Below are 24804 nucleotides of genomic sequence, written 5' to 3' on the forward strand. Positions count from 1 at the left end.
CAGCCCCATTGATTCCTATGGGGAAAGAAAATGTATGTTTACACCTAACACCCTAACATAAACCCTGAGTATAAACACCCCTAATCTGTTGCCCCTGACATCGCCGACACCTACATTACACTTATTAACCCCTAATCTGCCGCCCCTGACACCGCCGTCGCCTACCTACACTTATTAACCCCAAATCTGCCGCCCCCAATGTCGCCGCCACCTACATTACAGTTATTAACCCCTAATCTGCCGCCCCCAACATCACCGCCACCTACCTACATTTATTAACCCCTAATCTGCCGCCCCCAACGTTGCCGCCACTATACTAAAGTTATTAACCCCTAAACCTAACCCTAAGTCTAACCCTAACACCAACTAACTTTAACAAAATTAAAATAAATCTAAATAAAAATTACAATTAATACCTAAATAATTCCTATTTAAAACTAAATACTTACCTGTAAAATAAACCCTAAGCTAGCTACAATATAACTAATAGGTTTTATTTTTATTTCACAGCTAAGTTTGTATTTATTTTAACTAGGTAGAATAGTTAGTAAATAGTTATTAACTATTTACTAGCTACCTAGTTAAAATAAATACAAGGTTACCTGTAAAATAAAACCTAACCTGAGTTACACTAACACCTAACCTTACACTAAAATTAAATAAATTACATTAATTAAATACAATTAACTAAATTACAAAAACAATAAACACTAAATTACACAAAATAAAAAAGAAATTATCAAATATTTAAACTAATTACACCTAATCTAATAGCCCTATCAAAATAAAAAAGCCCCCCCCAAAATAAAAAAACCCTAGCCTAAACTAAACTGCCAATAGCCCTTAAAAGGGCCTTTTGCGGGGCATTGCCCCAAAGAAATCAGCTCTTTTACCTGTAAAAAAAATACAAACAACCCCCCAATAGTAAAACCCCCCACCCACACAACCAAGCCCCCAAATAAAATACTATCTAAAAAAAACCTAAGCTCCCCATTGCCCTGAAAAGGGCATTTGGATGGGCATTGCCCTTAAATGTAGCTCTTTTTCAGCCCAAACCCTAAGCTAAAAATAAAACCCACCAAATAAACCCTTAAAAAACCTAACACTAACCCCCGAAGATCCACTTACAGTTTTTGAAGACCGGACATCCATCCTCAACGAAGCCGGGAGAAGTCTTCATCCAAGCGGCAAGAAGTCCTCAACGAAGCCAGGAGAAGTCTTCATCCAAGCGGCAAGAAGTGGTCCTCCAGATGGGCAGAAGTCTTCATCCAGACGGCATCTTCTATCTTCATCCTTCCGACGCGGAGCGGGTCCATCTTCAAGACATCAGGCGCGGAGCATCCTCTTCTGTCGATGGCTCTTCAAGAATGAAGGCGTCCCTTGAATTCCGATTGGCTGATTGAATTCTATCAGCCAATCGAAATTAAAGGTGAAAAAATCCTATTGGCTGATGCAATCAGCCAATAGGATTGAGCTTGCATTCTTTTGGCTGTTCCAATCAGCCAATAGAATGCAAGATCAATCCTATTGGCTGATTGGATCCGCCAATAGGATTGAAGCTCAATCCTATTGGCTGATTGCATCAGCCAATAGGATTTTTTCACCTTTAATTCCGATTGGCTGATAGAATTCTATCGGCCAATCGGAATTCAAGGGACACCATCTTGGGTGACGTCCCTTAAAGGAACCTTCATTCTTTAAGAGCCGTCGACAGAAGAGGATGCTCCACGCCGGATGTCTTGAAGATGGAGCCGTTCCACGTCGGAAGGATGAAGATAGAAGATGCCATCTGGATGAAGACTTCTGCCCGTACCTAGTTAAAATAAATACAAACATAGCTTTGAAATAAAAATAAAACCTAAGATAGCTACAATGTAACTATTAGTTATATTGTAGATAGCTTAGGTTTTATTTTACAGGTAAGTATTTAGTTTTAAATAGGAATTATTTAGGTATTAATTGTAATTTTTATTTAGATTTATTTTAATTATGTTAAAGTTAGTGGTGTTAGGGTTAGACTTAGGGTTAGGTTTAGGGGTTAATAACTTTAGTATAGTGGCGGCGATTTTGGGGGCAGCAGATTAGGGGTTAATAACCGTAATGTAGGTTGCAACGATGTTAGGGACAGCAGATTAGGGGTTAATAATATTTAACTAGTGTTTGCGATGCGGGAGTGTGGCGGTTTAGGGGTTAATATGTTTATTATAGTGCCAAGAAACAGCCGCTTGAATGACTTTCCTACCAAAAGCTGCATCAGAAGAAGCAAAAACATCAAAATTGTAGAATTTAGAAAACTATTAATACCAAGTCTAAAACTCTAAAATACAAAGAGTCACAGAAGGAGTAGTGACTTACACTAGCTGAGAGTAACTTCAGCCTTCTCTGTTCTGTCAAGGAAAGTCTCATGGAGACTGAATCGATTATCATACCCAGAAAAGAAATCTTGGAGGGGACAGATAACTTATTTGAAAATGCTCTTCATTTAACAACAAAAGTCTGTTGGAATGAGATACTGATTAATGTAAAGATGGAGTCTGTACCAAGAAATCGTCCAGGTAAGGAACCACCAAAACACCCTGAGCTCTTATTACCAATAAGAAAGATCCTAGAACCTTTGTAAAATTCTGGGAGCAGTAGCCAGACCAAACGGTAGATCAACAAACTGAAAATGCTTGTCCAGGAATTCAAACCTAAGAAATTGATGATGATCCCTGTAAATAGGGATATGAAGATAAGCTATGAAGATAACCATCCTTCAGATCTGTAGAGGACATGAACTGTCCTCTTTGGACAAGAGAAAGAATTGTCCAAAAAGTCTCTGACTTGAAAGAAAGAACCCTGAGAATCTTGTTTAAAGTTTTTCAAATCCAGAACAGGTCTGTAATTGCCTTCTTTCTTCAGAACAATAAAGAGGTTGGAATAAAATCCCTGACCCTTTTCCAATTCTGGAACTGGAATTATTACTCCCATAGATTCCATATCTGAAATTGACTGAAAAAAGGCTCCTGCCTTTACATAATACTTTAGAACATGAGATAGAAGAATCCCTCCCCTTGGAGGCCTTGATCTGAAACATATTCTGTATCCTTAGGACATAATGTTTAGAACCCATGGATCTTGAACAGAATGAAACCAAGTCCCTTGAAAAAGGCGTAATCTGCCATCTATCAGAAGATCAGGATCGGGAATGCACCTTTATTCAGACTTGGTAGTAGAAACAGACTTCTTGGACTGTTTAGAACTTTTAAAATTAGGGTTTGGTTTCCTGGAAAAACTGAAAGAATCCTGCTTCTGGGAAGAAGAGGTTCTTAGATTGATAAAAGGAACAAAAATGGTTACAAGCTCTAGAATTACCCTTAGACTTCTTATACTGAAGTAGAAAAGCATCTTTCCCCCCAGTCAATGTAGAAATAATTTTGTCCAGACAAGACCCAAACAACACCTTCCCCTTAAAAGGAAGAGGCAGAAGTCTGGAATTAGAAACCATGTCAGCAGACCATAATTTCAACCACAAGGCCCTTCTAGTCAAAACTGCTAGTGCCATATTCTTTGCATTGATCTTAATAATATTAACATGAAATCATTAGCTGTTTTCAAGAGTTTTAATGAATTAGAAAACACTTCAACATACGCTCAGATAAATCATTACACCAAAGGCTGCATCTATGCAAGCAATACTAATTTCTGGCCAAAAAAGAAAACCTGCTTGCTGAAAATCCTTTCTTTGAAAAGACTCCAATTTCCTATCCATAGGGTCTTTAAAAGGGTATTATCCTCAAGACGAATAGAAGTACATTTTGCTATGGTAGAAATAGCCCCATCCACTTTATGAATAGTTCAGAAAAGCTCTAAATTAGGAAACATCCCTTTAAATCTCTGAGCTAGATTCGAAGAAATACCAGGCTTGGGTCACTCTTCAGATCACTAATTAGGCTGATCACACAGTCATGCCAAAAATACTGCTTGGCTATTCGTTAAACTGAATTGTGGGTGTGGTGAGGGGTGTATTTATAGGCATTTTGAGGTTTGGGAAACTTTGCCCCTCCTGGTAGGATTGTATATCCCATATGTCACTAGCTCATGGACTCTTGCCAATATGAAAGAAATGAATTTATCAAGTAAGTTCTTACATAAATTATGTTTTTAACCTGCAATACGAGTGCAATTTAATTTGCGTGCAAACGAACACAAAAACCCGATATCACTTGTGCGCAAACATTAGCGTTCCACTTGTGTTGTAGCCTTACAGCTAGATTACGAGTTTTGCGTTATGAGCGGCTCAGTACTAATTTGCAAGTTATTTCCACCGCTCACCTCCCTATAGCGCTGCTATTACAGGTTTGCAAAAACCCGGCGTTAGCAGGCAATATGGCAGCGTTGAGCTCCATTCAGCTCCATACCGCACTCAAATACCAGCGCTGCTTTAAACTGGCTTTATGTGCTCATGCACGATTTCCCCATAGACATCAATGGGAAGAGCCGGCTAAAAAAAGCCTAACACCTGTAATAAAGGAGCGTAAAGCTCCGTAACGCAGCCCCATTGATTCCTATGGGGAAAGAAAATGTATGTTTACACCTAACACCCTAACATAAACCCTGAGTATAAACACCCCTAATCTGTTGCCCCTGACATCGCCGACACCTACATTACACTTATTAACCCCTAATCTGCCGCCCCTGACACCGCCGTCGCCTACCTACACTTATTAACCCCAAATCTGCCGCCCCCAATGTCGCCGCCACCTACATTACAGTTATTAACCCCTAATCTGCCGCCCCCAACATCACCGCCACCTACCTACATTTATTAACCCCTAATCTGCCGCCCCCAACGTTGCCGCCACTATACTAAAGTTATTAACCCCTAAACCTAACCCTAAGTCTAACCCTAACACCAACTAACTTTAACAAAATTAAAATAAATCTAAATAAAAATTACAATTAATACCTAAATAATTCCTATTTAAAACTAAATACTTACCTGTAAAATAAACCCTAAGCTAGCTACAATATAACTAATAGGTTTTATTTTTATTTCACAGCTAAGTTTGTATTTATTTTAACTAGGTAGAATAGTTAGTAAATAGTTATTAACTATTTACTAGCTACCTAGTTAAAATAAATACAAGGTTACCTGTAAAATAAAACCTAACCTGAGTTACACTAACACCTAACCTTACACTAAAATTAAATAAATTACATTAATTAAATACAATTAACTAAATTACAAAAACAATAAACACTAAATTACACAAAATAAAAAACAAATTATCAAATATTTAAACTAATTACACCTAATCTAATAGCCCTATCAAAATAAAAAAGCCCCCCCAAAATAAAAAAACCCTAGCCTAAACTAAACTGCCAATAGCCCTTAAAAGGGCCTTTTGCGGGGCATTGCCCCAAAGAAATCAGCTCTTTTACCTGTAAAAAAAATACAAACAACCCCCCAATAGTAAAACCCCCCACCCACACAACCAAGCCCCCAAATAAAATACTATCTAAAAAAAACCTAAGCTCCCCATTGCCCTGAAAAGGGCATTTGGATGGGCATTGCCCTTAAATGTAGCTCTTTTTCAGCCCAAACCCTAAGCTAAAAATAAAACCCACCAAATAAACCCTTAAAAAACCTAACACTAACCCCCGAAGATCCACTTACAGTTTTTGAAGACCGGACATCCATCCTCAACGAAGCCGGGAGAAGTCTTCATCCAAGCGGCAAGAAGTCCTCAACGAAGCCAGGAGAAGTCTTCATCCAAGCGGCAAGAAGTGGTCCTCCAGATGGGCAGAAGTCTTCATCCAGACGGCATCTTCTATCTTCATCCTTCCGACGCGGAGCGGGTCCATCTTCAAGACATCAGGCGCGGAGCATCCTCTTCTGTCGATGGCTCTTCAAGAATGAAGGCGTCCCTTGAATTCCGATTGGCTGATTGAATTCTATCAGCCAATCGAAATTAAAGGTGAAAAAATCCTATTGGCTGATGCAATCAGCCAATAGGATTGAGCTTGCATTCTTTTGGCTGTTCCAATCAGCCAATAGAATGCAAGATCAATCCTATTGGCTGATTGGATCCGCCAATAGGATTGAAGCTCAATCCTATTGGCTGATTGCATCAGCCAATAGGATTTTTTCACCTTTAATTCCGATTGGCTGATAGAATTCTATCGGCCAATCGGAATTCAAGGGACACCATCTTGGGTGACGTCCCTTAAAGGAACCTTCATTCTTTAAGAGCCGTCGACAGAAGAGGATGCTCCACGCCGGATGTCTTGAAGATGGAGCCGTTCCACGTCGGAAGGATGAAGATAGAAGATGCCATCTGGATGAAGACTTCTGCCCGTACCTAGTTAAAATAAATACAAACATAGCTTTGAAATAAAAATAAAACCTAAGATAGCTACAATGTAACTATTAGTTATATTGTAGATAGCTTAGGTTTTATTTTACAGGTAAGTATTTAGTTTTAAATAGGAATTATTTAGGTATTAATTGTAATTTTTATTTAGATTTATTTTAATTATGTTAAAGTTAGTGGTGTTAGGGTTAGACTTAGGGTTAGGTTTAGGGGTTAATAACTTTAGTATAGTGGCGGCGATTTTGGGGGCAGCAGATTAGGGGTTAATAACCGTAATGTAGGTTGCAACGATGTTAGGGACAGCAGATTAGGGGTTAATAATATTTAACTAGTGTTTGCGATGCGGGAGTGTGGCGGTTTAGGGGTTAATATGTTTATTATAGTGCCAAGAAACAGCCGCTTGAATGACTTTCCTACCAAAAGCTGCATCAGAAGAAGCAAAAACATCAAAATTGTAGAATTTAGAAAACTATTAATACCAAGTCTAAAACTCTAAAATACAAAGAGTCACAGAAGGAGTAGTGACTTACACTAGCTGAGAGTAACTTCAGCCTTCTCTGTTCTGTCAAGGAAAGTCTCATGGAGACTGAATCGATTATCATACCCAGAAAAGAAATCTTGGAGGGGACAGATAACTTATTTGAAAATGCTCTTCAAGAAACAACAAAAGTCTGTTGGAATGAGATACTGATTAATGTAAAGATGGAGTCTGTACCAAGAAATCGTCCAGGTAAGGAACCACCAAAACACCCTGAGCTCTTATTACCAATAAGAAAGATCCTAGAACCTTTGTAAAATTCTGGGAGCAGTAGCCAGACCAAACGGTAGATCAACAAACTGAAAATGCTTGTCCAGGAATTCAAACCTAAGAAATTGATGATGATCCCTGTAAATAGGGATATGAAGATAAGCTATGAAGATAACCATCCTTCAGATCTGTAGAGGACATGAACTGTCCTCTTTGGACAAGAGAAAGAATTGTCCAAAAAGTCTCTGACTTGAAAGAAAGAACCCTGAGAATCTTGTTTAAAGTTTTTCAAATCCAGAACAGGTCTGTAATTGCCTTCTTTCTTCAGAACAATAAAGAGGTTGGAATAAAATCCCTGACCCTTTTCCAATTCTGGAACTGGAATTATTACTCCCATAGATTCCATATCTGAAATTGACTGAAAAAAGGCTCCTGCCTTTACATAATACTTTAGAACATGAGATAGAAGAATCCCTCCCCTTGGAGGCCTTGATCTGAAACATATTCTGTATCCTTAGGACATAATGTTTAGAACCCATGGATCTTGAACAGAATGAAACCAAGTCCCTTGAAAAAGGCGTAATCTGCCATCTATCAGAAGATCAGGATCGGGAATGCACCTTTATTCAGACTTGGTAGTAGAAACAGACTTCTTGGACTGTTTAGAACTTTTAAAATTAGGGTTTGGTTTCCTGGAAAAACTGAAAGAATCCTGCTTCTGGGAAGAAGAGGTTCTTAGATTGATAAAAGGAACAAAAATGGTTACAAGCTCTAGAATTACCCTTAGACTTCTTATACTGAAGTAGAAAAGCATCTTTCCCCCCAGTCAATGTAGAAATAATTTTGTCCAGACAAGACCCAAACAACACCTTCCCCTTAAAAGGAAGAGGCAGAAGTCTGGAATTAGAAACCATGTCAGCAGACCATAATTTCAACCACAAGGCCCTTCTAGTCAAAACTGCTAGTGCCATATTCTTTGCATTGATCTTAATAATATTAACATGAAATCATTAGCTGTTTTCAAGAGTTTTAATGAATTAGAAAACACTTCAACAGACGCTCAGATAAATCATTACACCAAAGGCTGCATCTATGCAAGCAATACTAATTTCTGGCCAAAAAAGAAAACCTGCTTGCTGAAAATCCTTTCTTTGAAAAGACTCCAATTTCCTATCCATAGGGTCTTTAAAAGGGTATTATCCTCAAGACGAATAGAAGTACATTTTGCTATGGTAGAAATAGCCCCATCCACTTTATGAATAGTTCAGAAAAGCTCTAAATTAGGAAACATCCCTTTAAATCTCTGAGCTAGATTCGAAGAAATACCAGGCTTGGGTCACTCTTCAGATCACTAATTAGGCTGATCACACAGTCATGCCAAAAATACTGCTTGGCTATTCGTTAAACTGAATTGTGGGTGTGGTGAGGGGTGTATTTATAGGCATTTTGAGGTTTGGGAAACTTTGCCCCTCCTGGTAGGATTGTATATCCCATATGTCACTAGCTCATGGACTCTTGCCAATATGAAAGAAATGAATTTATCAAGTAAGTTCTTACATAAATTATGTTTTTAACCTGCAATACGAGTGCAATTTAATTTGCGTGCAAACGAACACAAAAACCCGATATCACTTGTGCGCAAACATTAGCGTTCCACTTGTGTTGTAGCCTTACAGCTAGATTACGAGTTTTGCGTTATGAGCGGCTCAGTACTAATTTGCAAGTTATTTCCACCGCTCACCTCCCTATAGCGCTGCTATTACAGGTTTGCAAAAACCCGGCGTTAGCAGGCAATATGGCAGCGTTGAGCTCCATTCAGCTCCATACCGCACTCAAATCTAATAGCCCTATCAAAATAAAAAAGCCCCCCCCAAAATAAAAAAACCCTAGCCTAAACTAAACTGCTAATAGCCCTTAAAAGGGCCTTTTGCGGGGCATTGCCCCAAAGAAATCAGCTCTTTTACCTGTAAAAAAAATACAAACAACCCCCCAATAGTAAAACCCCCCACCCACACAACCAAGCCCCCAAATAAAATACTATCTAAAAAAAACCTAAGCTCCCCATTGCCCTGAAAAGGGCATTTGGATGGGCATTGCCCTTAAATGTAGCTCTTTTTCAGCCCAAACCCTAAGCTAAAAATAAAACCCACCAAATAAACCCTTAAAAAACCTAACACTAACCCCCGAAGATCCACTTACAGTTTTTGAAGACCGGACATCCATCCTCAACGAAGCCGGGAGAAGTCTTCATCCAAGCGGCAAGAAGTCCTCAACGAAGCCAGGAGAAGTCTTCATCCAAGCGGCAAGAAGTGGTCCTCCAGATGGGCAGAAGTCTTCATCCAGACGGCATCTTCTATCTTCATCCTTCCGACGCGGAGCGGGTCCATCTTCAAGACATCAGGCGCGGAGCATCCTCTTCTGTCGATGGCTCTTCAAGAATGAAGGCGTCCCTTGAATTCCGATTGGCTGATTGAATTCTATCAGCCAATCGAAATTAAAGGTGAAAAAATCCTATTGGCTGATGCAATCAGCCAATAGGATTGAGCTTGCATTCTTTTGGCTGTTCCAATCAGCCAATAGAATGCAAGATCAATCCTATTGGCTGATTGGATCCGCCAATAGGATTGAAGCTCAATCCTATTGGCTGATTGCATCAGCCAATAGGATTTTTTCACCTTTAATTCCGATTGGCTGATAGAATTCTATCGGCCAATCGGAATTCAAGGGACACCATCTTGGGTGACGTCCCTTAAAGGAACCTTCATTCTTTAAGAGCCGTCGACAGAAGAGGATGCTCCACGCCGGATGTCTTGAAGATGGAGCCGTTCCACGTCGGAAGGATGAAGATAGAAGATGCCATCTGGATGAAGACTTCTGCCCGTACCTAGTTAAAATAAATACAAACATAGCTTTGAAATAAAAATAAAACCTAAGATAGCTACAATGTAACTATTAGTTATATTGTAGATAGCTTAGGTTTTATTTTACAGGTAAGTATTTAGTTTTAAATAGGAATTATTTAGGTATTAATTGTAATTTTTATTTAGATTTATTTTAATTATGTTAAAGTTAGTGGTGTTAGGGTTAGACTTAGGGTTAGGTTTAGGGGTTAATAACTTTAGTATAGTGGCGGCGATTTTGGGGGCAGCAGATTAGGGGTTAATAACCGTAATGTAGGTTGCAACGATGTTAGGGACAGCAGATTAGGGGTTAATAATATTTAACTAGTGTTTGCGATGCGGGAGTGTGGCGGTTTAGGGGTTAATATGTTTATTATAGTGGCAGCGATGTCGAGAGTGGCAGATTAGGGGTTAATAATTTTATTTTATTGTTTGCGATGCGGGGGGCCTCAGTTTAGGGGTTAATAGGTAGTTTATGGGTGTAAGTGTACTTTTTAACACTTTAGTTATGAGTTTTATTTTACGGCTTTGTAGCGTAAAACCCATAACTACTGACTTTCAGTTTACGGTACGGATCTTGACGGTATAGGCTGTACGGCTCACTTTTTGGCCGGACAGACAAACTCGTAATACCGGCGCTATGGAAGTCCCATTGAAAAAGGACTTTTTGAAAGCTGCAGTAGTTACGTTGCGTTACGGCCAAAAAAGTGTGCTAGACAGATATACCTGCAAGACTCGTAATACCGGCGGTAGGGAAAAAGCAGCGTTGTGAGGCTTTTTCACTCATGACGCAAAACTCGTAATCTAGCCGATAGTTTGCACATGCTAATTCGAAAAAAAAGCTGAGAAAAATATAATTTATGCTCACCTGATCAATTAAATTGTTTCATGGTGGTGAGAGTCCACGATCCATAACTCCTGGGAATTATATTCCTGTCCACTATGAGGCAAAGGTCCAGATACTCCAAGAGCCCTTAATATCCCTCTCACCTTACTGAAAATTAGTCTGACGTATAGCCAAGCCAGAAAAGAAGAATGTATGGAAAAAATAAGAACAATGAAACAGGAGCATAGAACAAAGGAGGTGCATACTCAAACTGCCGCCATAAAAAAACAATCGCAATATAAATAATTGGGCAGTAGCTTATGGACTCTTACCACCATGAAATAAATTAATTTATAAGGTAAAGATAAATTAGATTTCTTTCATAAATGTGGTGAGAGTCCAAAATCCATTACTCCTGGGAACTAGTACTTAAAGGGACAGTCTACACTAAAATTGTTATTGTTTAAAAAGATAGATAATGCCTTTACTACACATTCCCCAGCTTTGCATAACAAACATTGTTAGATTAATATACTTTATAACATTGAAACCTCTAAATCTCTGAATGTTTCAAAGGCTCTATTGACAGCCTCTTAAACACATGCTTTTGTATTTGCTTTTCACAAAAGGAGACCGCTAGTTCATGTGGGCCATATAGATAACAATGTGTTCACGCCCAATGAGTTATTTAAGAGTTAGCACAACACAGTACTAAATGCAATTCAATAGATAATATATACAAAGTCATGTGATCAGGGGGCTGTCAGAAGATGCTTAGATACAAGGTAATCACATAGGTTAAAAGTATATTAATATGGGGGCGGAGCCAACGCTGACACGGAGCAGTCGCATGCTAGCATACCTCTAGCAACTTTTCATCTTTAAATATGCTATAAATTGCTCAAATCAGCCTAACTGCTAAAACATCATATAGCCAGAGAATCAGAGATCCTGAATATGAAATCTGGGAACTAGAGAGCGCCTACAAATAGCGGAATTCCGCTTCATAAATGAGACTGGCCTGCGTATGCTGAGTGGAGCAGCCATTTTTAAGATCCTGCAGGGGAAGCAACGGAATACCAACGCAATGGCGCTTTTCCAATATACCTTTCTTGATGCGCTACAATGCCTACTTAACAAACATTTTCTACGCCTGGAGGGGTGCTTGGAGGAAATGTTTGAAAAAATTGTAAGTGCCGATACACACCGCACCGCCCCGGCAACTCCGGGTGTCACCTCAATATTGCAACCTGTGGCCAGGCAGAAGACTTGGGAGGCGGCTGAATCAACTAACCCTGAGTCACAGCAGTCAGCGAAGACCACACGGAATATTGCCAGTGAACCTTACCAACAGCGACAGATGAAGACAGTAGACTGGCGGCGAGGTAACGTAAGAGAAGATGGGAGGGCCACAACGAGCCATGATTACCCCGATCATCTAACAGTAAAGGCTCTCAGCACGGACCCCTCAATACAGACGCCTGCAATAGCGAGAGCAGCAACGGCAGACCTCCCGGCTCGACATATGATACTCCATCCGAAGGCAGTGAAGCAGAATGGGAGTAGCGTGTCCCTTCAGATGAGACAACATTGTGAGTTCACCCCAGAACCATCTATGCAGAGCACTATGGATGAGCACAGTGCTACACAGAGCAAACTACGCGACAGGATTTCCACACGAAGCAGGCTAAAGCCTCTTCTGATTTATTACCTTGGAGTTTCTATCCTGAGGACCGGAGTAGGTTAAATTTAAAAAGTGTTTCTTTCAGCCCTTGTTCCACCACGTAAGACTGTGATATAAGTAGTTTTGTTTGTTTCTCAGAACTTCTACAACATTGCTTGTAATGGATCTGCCACTGTTATTTTGTACTATTCTCACAAAGTTTTATACTGTTGCAAGCCATCCTAAGTTACTCTCACAGATTCTTTGTCATTAATTGTGAATTTGTTAAAGCAGAGCATGCTACCAAGAGTTCATATTTAGTGTTGGATTTAGATAAGGCTCATCACACTTATTAAAGCTAAGCTAAACTACCACTTGCTAGGGGTTTCCCAGTTTAAAAGAGGGTTACTGACCTTTGCGCATATCCCTAGAGCATTAGCACAATTGTGAGATGACTAGGTTAATTATGTTTGCTATATAGTTAGCTCAATTGTATTGTATTGCGATGCATGTATAAATGTCCTTAGCAATGGTTAGTTTTCTCCTGTTTGAGAATCTAGCCTCTCATTTACATGATGGGTTATGTATATTTTTCTTTTTTATGCTCATATAAGTTTCAATTGTTCTGACATGATGAGAAACTGGTAGCTACCTATCTACTGTAAATTTGGGAAGGGGGTAATTCACTTTGACACAATAGCCTGTTGTTGGATATAGGGCCCATATCCAACTAACATGGTTACTAAGACATATTATTGCCATAAAGGCTGACTTATACCCCTACCCCGTACTCCCATAGGAGCAATGTTGCTACAATCGCATTTTTATATTAAGCTGGCGAAAAAACTATAAGTATGCAGCTACATCTCCCCAATACCAAGCACTGTCTTGGTATGTCAGAATGATTCACACATCCTTCCCCTTCCTCACTAAGCTTAACTTATCATTTTGTACCTTATAAGGCTAACTCCTAGAACAAAAAAAATTCTTCTGCGTGTTTTAATCATGCTTCACAAGGGCAATAACTCTGATCCCCCCAAAGCTTAATGATGTTTATATTTAGTTTGCATAGACCAACCAATAGTCAATTGCACAACATCCCTAGTAAAACCTTTTTTACCCTAGACGCAAAAGCATATCCGCAACTTATTTACTCTCTTACTATCTACTCTCAATACCAAGGTTCTGACTTTACCTACTTTATTTAGATCAGCTGGACTGATCGATAATATTAGCTAGCTGAGTCTATAACCTCTAGTCATACCCTGTCTTCCTCACAGTTACACTTGCTTTCCTCCTCGACACAGTAACATTATATACCTGGCACCCTACGCCCTGAAAGTCTCCCTTGGCATGCGTTCCATTCACTGTATCTATCATACCACCTCCCCCCCCCCACCCCTACTATTCCATAATATGTCTCCTAGTTTTAGGAGAATTAAAAAAGCGGTTTCTCTTGCTTATACCGCACCTTCCATCACCCCCTTGGTATCTATTTCTGTTTCATATTGCACCATAATACGGAACCTATCCAATTTAACCAAACTAATAGGTCTGCTTGACTTGTACCTGCTAAGTTTCTCTTCCCTCAACATATACCAGGGGCCTTTTTGAGACCAGATATATAGCAGTTAATACCTTGATGTGTGGGTCGGTAGGCCCTAATATGGTTCATGGTTCCTGCTTGTTATTATTAAGGGGGTTTTGGTTTTGATCTTGATTTTGTTACAGCATATTTAATATATTACATCTTACAATTTAAATGTTATAAAACCGAGGTATATGATGAGATCCAAAGATGGCCTTTTTGGCCTATATTTGCCTTCCTCTATCTTAATGCTTCTAGAAGGTCTCTTAATGTTGGACATCCCCTATATACAATGTCTACATGGTATGTAAACTGTTTTTTTTTTTTTTTCATTTCTTATGTGTCTATTTTGCTACTCCAGGAAAATTGAAGCCTTTATTGTATGTAACATGTAGCTCAAATAGTTATTTACATAACGGATGTATGCCTCTCATTGTACCTCAATAAAAATATTTAAAATAATAAAAGTATATTAATATAACTGTATTTGTTATGCAAAACTGGGGAATGGGTAATATATTATAAAACAATATTTTAAAACAATAAAAATTCTATTTTAGACTGTCCCTTTAAGCTGTGAAGTCCATGAGTAATCTACTATTTCAAATACATTGGATTATTTATTTTTTATAAATTCCAAAAAATATAAATATAAAATATTTAATGCCAAGAAACAGCCGCTTGAATGACTTTCCTACCAAAAGCTGCATCAGAAGAAGCAAAAACATCAAAATTGTAGAATTTAGAAAACTATTAATACCAAGTCTAAAACTCTAAAATACAAAGAGTCACAGAAGGAGTAGTGACTTACACTAGCTGAGAGTAACTTCAGCCTTCTCTGTTCTGTCAAGGAAAGTCTCATGGAGACTGAATCGATTATCATACCCAGAAAAGAAATCTTGGAGGGGACAGATAACTTATTTGAAAATGCTCTTCAAGAAACAACAAAAGTCTGTTGGAATGAGATACTGATTAATGTAAAGATGGAGTCTGTACCAAGAAATCGTCCAGGTAAGGAACCACCAAAACACCCTGAGCTCTTATTACCAATAAGAAAGATCCTAGAACCTTTGTAAAATTCTGGGAGCAGTAGCCAGACCAAACGGTAGATCAACAAACTGAAAATGCTTGTCCAGGAATTCAAACCTAAGAAATTGATGATGATCCCTGTAAATAGGGATATGAAGATAAGCTATGAAGATAACCATCCTTCAGATCTGTAGAGGACATGAACTGTCCTCTTTGGACAAGAGAAAGAATTGTCCAAAAAGTCTCTGACTTGAAAGAAAGAACCCTGAGAATCTTGTTTAAAGTTTTTCAAATCCAGAACAGGTCTGTAATTGCCTTCTTTCTTCAGAACAATAAAGAGGTTGGAATAAAATCCCTGACCCTTTTCCAATTCTGGAACTGGAATTATTACTCCCATAGATTCCATATCTGAAATTGACTGAAAAAAGGCTCCTGCCTTTACATAATACTTTAGAACATGAGATAGAAGAATCCCTCCCCTTGGAGGCCTTGATCTGAAACATATTCTGTATCCTTAGGACATAATGTTTAGAACCCATGGATCTTGAACAGAATGAAACCAAGTCCCTTGAAAAAGGCGTAATCTGCCATCTATCAGAAGATCAGGATCGGGAATGCACCTTTATTCAGACTTGGTAGTAGAAACAGACTTCTTGGACTGTTTAGAACTTTTAAAATTAGGGTTTGGTTTCCTGGAAAAACTGAAAGAATCCTGCTTCTGGGAAGAAGAGGTTCTTAGATTGATAAAAGGAACAAAAATGGTTACAAGCTCTAGAATTACCCTTAGACTTCTTATACTGAAGTAGAAAAGCATCTTTCCCCCCAGTCAATGTAGAAATAATTTTGTCCAGACAAGACCCAAACAACACCTTCCCCTTAAAAGGAAGAGGCAGAAGTCTGGAATTAGAAACCATGTCAGCAGACCATAATTTCAACCACAAGGCCCTTCTAGTCAAAACTGCTAGTGCCATATTCTTTGCATTGATCTTAATAATATTAACATGAAATCATTAGCTGTTTTCAAGAGTTTTAATGAATTAGAAAACACTTCAACAGACGCTCAGATAAATCATTACACCAAAGGCTGCATCTATGCAAGCAATACTAATTTCTGGCCAAAAAAGAAAACCTGCTTGCTGAAAATCCTTTCTTTGAAAAGACTCCAATTTCCTATCCATAGGGTCTTTAAAAGGGTATTATTCTCAAGACGAATAGAAGTACATTTTGCTATGGTAGAAATAGCCCCATCCACTTTATGAATAGTTCAGAAAAGCTCTAAATTAGGAAACATCCCTTTAAATCTCTGAGCTGGATTCGAAGAAATACCAGGCTTGGGTCACTCTTCAGATCACTAATTAGGCTGATCACACAGTCATGCCAAAAATACTAAGCACAAAAAACTATGTGTGATAAAAGAATCGGCATGTAGACATTATTAAGGCATGAAAAAAAATACACATAATCACGCAGATGCGTGAAAAAAAAATGACTCACATAATTAAGGCAACGCTTGAGAAAGACAACGCACATCAACAATCCAACGCATGAAAAAAATAATGCATGAAAAAAACAATACTTAACACATCTCAAGGCCTACACAGGATGAAAATAAGGTACTGATAAACCCATGCCTAAAATACCTGACATAATAGTCCTTAGGCTATGATATACCCAAAAGTGAGTACCTACTAATAGCCTACAAGCTTAGCAGGTGCCAACAACTAAATCCGCACTTACCTGATTGATCCCAATACTACTACTACATACTACTTTTGTTGCTTTGGAGCCTGAAATAAAGACCTACAAAGTTTTTGTTTATCCAGTTGTAATTACTCAGTGCAACTTATAGCATCCAAGTGAAAGATATAACACCGACATGTCTGGCAAAAGTAAAGACAGTTCAAAAACAGAATAACTGAGTTGGAAAATGGATCACCCCCTCCTAAAATTACTTGTAAACTCAACCAGGTGTAGCTAATCACCTTCTCAATGGCACACACAAAGACATTTGACCTTCTACTGTGATCAGCTGTGGGCATATTGATTAGCTCAGCATAAAAAGAGCTTTCCTTGAGCATCTAAGTCCCTGGTAGTACAACTGAAGCAAACAATCCACTATGGGTGGCAAGGCACTGTCAAAAGATCTCCAGGATAATGTGGTGGACAGGCACAAGTCAGGAGATGGATACAAGAAAATATCAAATGCTTTATCAATGCCTAGCAGCACAGTGAAGTCTATTATAAAGAAGTGGAAGGTATTTGGTACAACACTGACCCTCTCTGGATCAGGACTTCACTCCAAACTGGATGAAAGAGCCAGGAGGAAACTGTTCAGAGAGGCTACCAAGAGGCCCACAGCAACCCTGCAGGAATGTATGCCAAAGAGTGGTCATTGTGTGCATGTGACAACAATTTCTCAAAATCATTACAAATGTGGCTTGTATGGGAGGGTTGCAAGAAAAAAGCCACTCTTCAAGAAAGGCCACATGCAGTCACAACTGAGCTTTGCCATAACACAACTAGGAGATTCTGAGGCCACATGGAAAAAGGTGTTATAATCAGATGAGACTAAAATTGAATTATTTGGCCTCAACACCAAATGCTATGTCTGGAGGAAATCCAACACAGCACCATTCAAATAACACCATACTTACAGTAAAGCATGGAGGTGGTAACAGGGACGGAACTACCAGGGATGCAGAGGGCGCAACTGCGACCGGGCCCCTGATAGTCAGCACAATTTTTTTATTATTATTATTTATTTTTCACCTGCATGACGGATTGCTACCTAGTTGGTCACAAAGAGTCTCAGTCTGTCACAGGTATAGATCTTTATTCAATGGCGCAGCTTAGCAGAATTTTGGTGTGCACATTGGCTCCTGACTGCACGTGTAGTCAGTGAGTGTGACAGTCTTCAGTAGCAACTTTTATACTTCCCTGCACTGCTACAATACACAGTGTCTAAGCTGCACTGAACACTGCATATCACCATAACAGGCATCGTTTAGACAGCAATAAATCACAGAGCATGCTTCTTCCTATGTGTGTGCTTGCTGTGCCACTACAAAGGATAGCACGGTCTCTGCAAAGAATAAAAAATTCCTGAGCTGACATAACTATGCCGATGGCTGAGATTGACTGATTTCTCAGGATTTCCCATTAGCTCTCTTCACAGAGGGAAGCAGCCACTATCCATTGCGGCACTAGAAAGAACTTAACCCTGTGAGAGACACAAGGCTTCAATTCTCAGTGAATTTTAAAATTCTAAAGTGTTAAAATATTTGTTACTAATGAATTCATTAGCCTAATTTGTGCTTTGTGTTTTAGTTTTTTACTGCCCTATACTTTCATTGCCTTCAAAATTGTAGTTGCTCATATAAATCTTTATGACAAGACACTGATTTAAACTCTTCTTATGGCTAGATCTGTTTTTATTCAGAATATTGTGTTGCTTGAGAGATTTCAGAAATTATTGGTGTACATTTATAAGAATTACCCACTTGATGATGTTTTGGTATTATATATCTATTTACTTTTGATATATCTCTATAGCTATGTCATCTATACCTATATATCTCAAGAGTAAATAGATAATAGGGATTTCTGGTCCACTTATGAGGCTATTGTGTAAAATCTAACTTCAGCAGCCATATGTGTGTGTATGTGTGTATATACAGTATATATTTATATATATATATATAAATATATATATATATATATATATATATATATAAATATATATATATAGAGAGAGAGAGAGAGTATATATATATATATATATATACATATATGGATAAAGAGGACTAGATATCAGCGCTAATAAGTAAATAGCCTAAAAAACAAAAACTGATACTCAAAAGACCCTAAGTGCTGCCTACACACAAAAGGCTGGAAGTGTAAAAGTTCCCACCCGTTCAATTCCAGTGAAGAATAAGTACAAGTACAAAGATATGCAAAAAAAGTCAGAGTGGGCGCAGATAGGATACTAAGAGGTTCACAGCTGAGAAGCTAAATAATTATTTTAAAACAGTATGGCCTAGATTTGGAGTTTGGCGTTAGCCGTGAAAACCAGCCTTAGAGGCTCCTAACGCTGGTTTTAGGCTACCGCCGGTATTTGGAGTCACTCAAAATAGGGTCTAACGCTCACTTTTCAGCCGCGACTTTTCCATACCGCAGATCCCCTTACGTCAATTGCGTATCCTATCTTTTCAATGGGATCTTTCTAACTCCGGTATTTAGAGTCGTTTCTGAAGTGAGCGTTAGACATCTAACGACAAAACTCCAGCCGCAGGAAAAAAGTCAGTAGTTAAGAGCTTTCTGGGCTAACGCCGGTTTATAAAGCTCTTAACTACTGTACTCTAAAGTACACTAACACCCATAAACTACCTATGTACCCCTAAACCGAGGTCCCCCCACATCGCAGACACTCGAATAAATTTTTTTAACCCCTAATCTGCCGACCGCCACCTACGTTATCCTTATGTACCCCTAATCTGCTGCCCCTAACACCGCCGACCCCTGTATTATATTTATTAACCCCTAACCTGCCCCCCACAACGTCGCCTCCACCTACCTACACTTATTAACCCCTAATCTGCTGACCGCAAAGCGCCGCCACCTACGTTATCCTTATGTACCCCTAATCTGCTGCCCCTAACACCGCCGACCCCTATATTATATTTATTAACCCCTAATCTGCCCCTCACAACGTCGCAGCCAGCTACCTACAATAATTAACCCCTAATCTGCCGACCGCAAAGCGCCGCCACCTACGTTATCCTTATTTACCCCTAATCTGCTGCCCCTAACACCGCCAACCCCTATATTATATTTATTAACCCCTAATCTTCCCCCCTCAACGTCGCCTCCACCTGCCTACACTTATTAACCCCTAATCTGCCGACTGGAGCTCACCGCTATTCTAATAAATGTATTAACCCCTAAAGCTAAGTCTAACCCTAACACTAACACCCCCCTAAGTTAAATATAATTTACATCTTACGAAATTAATTATCTCTTATTAAATAAATTATTCCTATTTAAAGCTAAATACTTACCTGTAAAATAAATCCTAATATAGCTACAATATAAATTATAATTATATTGTAGCTATTTTAGGATTAATATTTATTTTACAGGCAACTTTGTAATTATTTTAACCAGGTACAATAGCTATTAAATAGTTAAGAACTATTTAATAGTTACCTAGTTAAAATAATTACAAAATTACCTGTAAAATAAAGCCTAACCTAAATTACAATTAAACCTAACACTATACTATCATTAAATTAATTAAATAAAATACCTACAATTACCTACAATTAAACCTAACACTACACTATCAATAAATAAATTAAATACAATTCCTACAAATAACTACAATGAAATAAACTAACTAAAGTACAAAAAATAAAAAAGAACTAAGTTACAAAAAATAAAAAAATATTTACAAACATAAGAAAAATATTACAACAATTTTAAACTAATTACACCTACTCTAAGCCCCCTAATAAAATAACAAAGACCCCCAAAATAAAAAATGCCCTACCCTATTCTAAATTACTACAGTTCAAAGCTCTTTTACCTTAACAGCCCTGAACAGGGCCCTTTGCGGGGCATGCCCCAAAGAATTCAGCTCTTTTGCCTGTAAAAAAAAAAACCATACAATACCCCCCCCCAACATTACAACCCACCACCCACATACCCCTAATCTAACCCAAACCCCCCTTAAATAAACCTAACACTAAGCCCCTGAAGATCTTCCTACCTTATCTTCACCATACCAGGTTCACCGATCCGTCCTGAAGAGCTCCTCCGATGACCTGATCCAAGCCCAAGCGGGGGGCTGAAGAGGTCCATGATCCGGCTGAAGTCTTCATCCAAGCGGGAGCTGAAGAGGTCCATGATCCGGATGAAGTCTTCATCCAAGCGGGAGCTGAAGAGGTCCATGATCCGGATGAAGTCTTCTATCAACGGCATCTTCAATCTTCTTTCTTCCGGATCCATCTTGCAGACCTCCGACGCGGAACATCCTCTTCTCCCGACGCCTACTAGCCGAATGACAGTTCCTTTAAGGGACGTCATCCAAGATGGCGTCCCTCGAATTCCGATTGGCTGATAGGTTTCTATCAGCCAATCGGAATTAAGGTAGGAATATTCTGATTGGCTGATGGAATCAGCCAATCAGAATCAAGTTCAATACGATTGGCTGATCCAATCAGCCAATCAGATTGAGCTCGTATTCTATTGGCTGATCGAAACAGCCAATAGAATGCGAGCTCAATCTGATTGGCTGATTGGATCAGCCAATCGGATTGAACTTTATTCTGATTGGCTGATTCCATCAGATGGATGACCATAGAAGATCCCGCTTGGATGAAGACTTCAATCGGATGGAAGATCTCTTCTGCCCCGCTTGGATGAAGACTTCAGCCGGATCATGGACCTCTTCAGCCCCCTGCTTGGGCTTGGATCAGGACATCGGAGGAGCTCTTCTGGACAGATCGTTGAACCCGGTGAGGTGAAGACAAGGTAGGAAGATCTTCAGGGGCTTAGTGTTAGGTTTATTTAAGGGGGGTTTGGGTTAGATTAGGGGTATGTGGGTGGTGGGTTGTAATGTTGGGGGGCTTGGGTATTGTATTTTTTTTTTACAGGCGAAAGAGCTGAACATCTTGGGGCATGCCCCGCAAAGGGCCATGTTCAGGGCTGGTAAGGTAAAAGAGCTTTGAACTTTAGTAATTTAGAATAGGGTAGGGCATTTTTTTATTTTGGGGGGCTTTGTTATTTTATTAGGGGGCTTAGAGTAGGTGTAATTAGTTTAAAATTGTTGTAATATTTTTCTTATGTTTGTAAATATTTTTTTATTTTTTGTAACTTAGTTCTTTTTTATTTTTTGTACTTTAGCAAGTTTATTTAATTGTATTTATTTGTAGGAATTGTATTTATTTAATTGTAATATTGATAGTGTAGTGTTAGGTTAATTGTAGGTAATTGTAGGTAGTTTATTTAATTAATTTATTGATAGTGTAGTGTTAGGTTTAATTGTAACTTAGGTTAGGATTTATTTTACAGGTAAATTTGTAATTATTTTAACTATTTTAGCTATTAAATAGTTCTTAACTATTTAATAGCTATTGTACCTGGTTAAAATAAATACAAAGTTACCTGTAAAATAAATATTAATCCTAAAATAGCTATAATATAATTATAATTTATATTGTAGCTATATTAGGATTTATTTTACAGGTAAGTATTTAGCTTTAAATAGGAATAATTTATTTAATAAGAGTTAATTAATTTCGTTAGATGTAAATTATATTTAACTTAGGGGGTGTTAGTGTTAGGGTTAGACTTAGCTTTAGGGGTTAATACATTTATTAGAATAGCGGTGAGCTCCAGTCGGCAGATTAGGGGTTAATAATGGAAGTTAGGTGTCGGCGATGTTAGGGAGGGCAGATTAGGGGTTAATACTATTTATTATAGGGTTAGTGAGGCGGATTAGGGGTTAATAACTTTATTATAGTAGCGCTCAGGTCCGGTCGGCAGATTAGGTGTTAATAAGTGTAGGCAGGTGGAGGCGACGTTGTGGGGGGCAGATTAGGGGTTAATAAATATAATATGGGGTCGGCGATGTTAGGGCAGCAGATTAGGGGTACATAGGGATAATGTAAGTAGCGGCGGTTTACGGAGCAGCAGATTAGGGGTTAATAATGATATGCAGGGGTCAGCGATAGCGGGAGCGGCAGATTAGGGGTTAATAAGTGTAAGGTTAGGGGTGTTTAGACTCGGGGTACATGTTAAAGTGTTAGGTGCAGACGTAGGAAGTGTTTCCGCATAGCAAACAATGGGGCTGCGTTAGGAGCTGAACGCGGCTTTTTTGCAGGTGTTAGGTTTTTTTTCAGCTCAACTAGCCCCATTGTTTCCTATGGGAGAATCGTGCACGAGCACGTTTTTGAGGCTGGCCGCTTGCGTAAGCAACTCTGGTATCGAGAGTTGAAGCTGCGTTAAATATGCTCTACGCTCCTTTTTTGGAACCTAACGCAGCCTTTATGTGGACTCTCAATACCAGAGTTATTTTTATGGTGCGGCCAGAAAAAAGCCGGCGTTAGTTTTTCGGGTTGTTACCGACAAAACTCCAAATATAGCCGTATGTTACCAAGTATATAATCAAAACATATATATATATGAAACAGATAGTTAAGAGGGGAACAGTGAAGAAGTATCCTGTCTGAAAACCACCTCTACTAAGATAATATGTGCATATATACTATATAGGAGCAAAATAGATATGAAATGTATCAATAGATGACTAAAAGAGGCTTAATTATGCCCACTAGGAATAAGAAAAGAGTAGGTGTGTGCAATCAAAATCTGTGAGAATACAAACAGAACTAGATTGTAATACAACACATAAAATAAAATGTATATACAATAGAATAAGCAGAGACTAATATAAATTTACTAAAAATGAGGAGGGAAATCAGTCAAAATTAGATTCCAAATAAAATCAGTCTCATAGTTTTATGTGATGCACCCAAAAAATCACATAGATATGAAGCTATTATTGATAATAATCCCAGTCCAAAATAGTGTAGTGCTGAGGAAACGTTGATGCTTACAAATAAAAAGAATCCTAAAATGATGTATACATCCTACTTACTAGACTGGACCTCAGTCATATGAGGTAAATGTCCCGCACAGATAAGAAGAAAATCCTAGGATAGTGATATATACTGTATGTAAGTGTGTGTTATAATATCTCACAAAAGTGAGTACACCCCTCACATTTTTGTAAATATTTTATTATATCTTTTTATGTGACAGCACTGAAGAAATGACACTTTGCTACAATGTAAAGTAGTGAGTGTACAGCCTGTATAACAGTGTAAATTTGCTGTCCCCTCAAAATAACTCAACACACAGCCATTAATGTCTAAACCGTTGGCAATAAAAGTGAGTACACCCCTAAGTGGAAATGTCCGAATTGGGCACAATAAACCATTTTCCCTCCCCGGTGTCATGTGACTCATTAGTGTTACAAGATCTCGGGTGTGAATGGGGAGCAGGTGTGTTAAATCTGGTGTTATTGCTCTCACACTCTCTCATACTGGTCACTGGAAGTTCAACATGGCACCTCATGGCAAAGAACTCTCTGAGGATCTGAAAAAAGAATTGTTGCTCTACATAAAGATGGCCTAGGCTATAAGAAGATTGCCAAGACCCTGAAACTGAGCTGCAGCACGGTTGGCAAGACCATACAGCGGTTTCACAGGACAGGTTCTACTCAGAACAGGCCTTGCCATGGTCGACCAAAGAAGTTGAATGCACATACTAAGCGTCATATCCAGAGGTTGTCTTTGGGAAAAATATGTATGAGTGCTGGCAGCATTGCTGCAGAGGTTGAAGGGGTGGGGGGTCAGCCTGTCAGTGCTCAGACCATACACCGCACACTGCATCAAATTGGTCTGCATGGCTGTCGTCCCAGAAGGAAGCCTCTTCTAAAGATGATGCACAAGAAAGCCTGCAAACAGTTTGCTGAAGACAAGCAGACTAAGGACATGGATTACTGAAACCATGTCCTGTGGTCCGATAAGACCAAGATATACGTATTTGGTTCAGATGGTGTCAAGCGTGTGTGGCGGCAACCAGATGACGAGTACAAAGACAAGTGTGTCTAGCCTTCAGTCAAGCATGG

Source organism: Bombina bombina, chromosome 4 (assembly GCF_027579735.1).
Source record: "Bombina bombina isolate aBomBom1 chromosome 4, aBomBom1.pri, whole genome shotgun sequence".
In the NCBI taxonomy this organism is placed as follows: domain Eukaryota; kingdom Metazoa; phylum Chordata; class Amphibia; order Anura; family Bombinatoridae; genus Bombina; species Bombina bombina.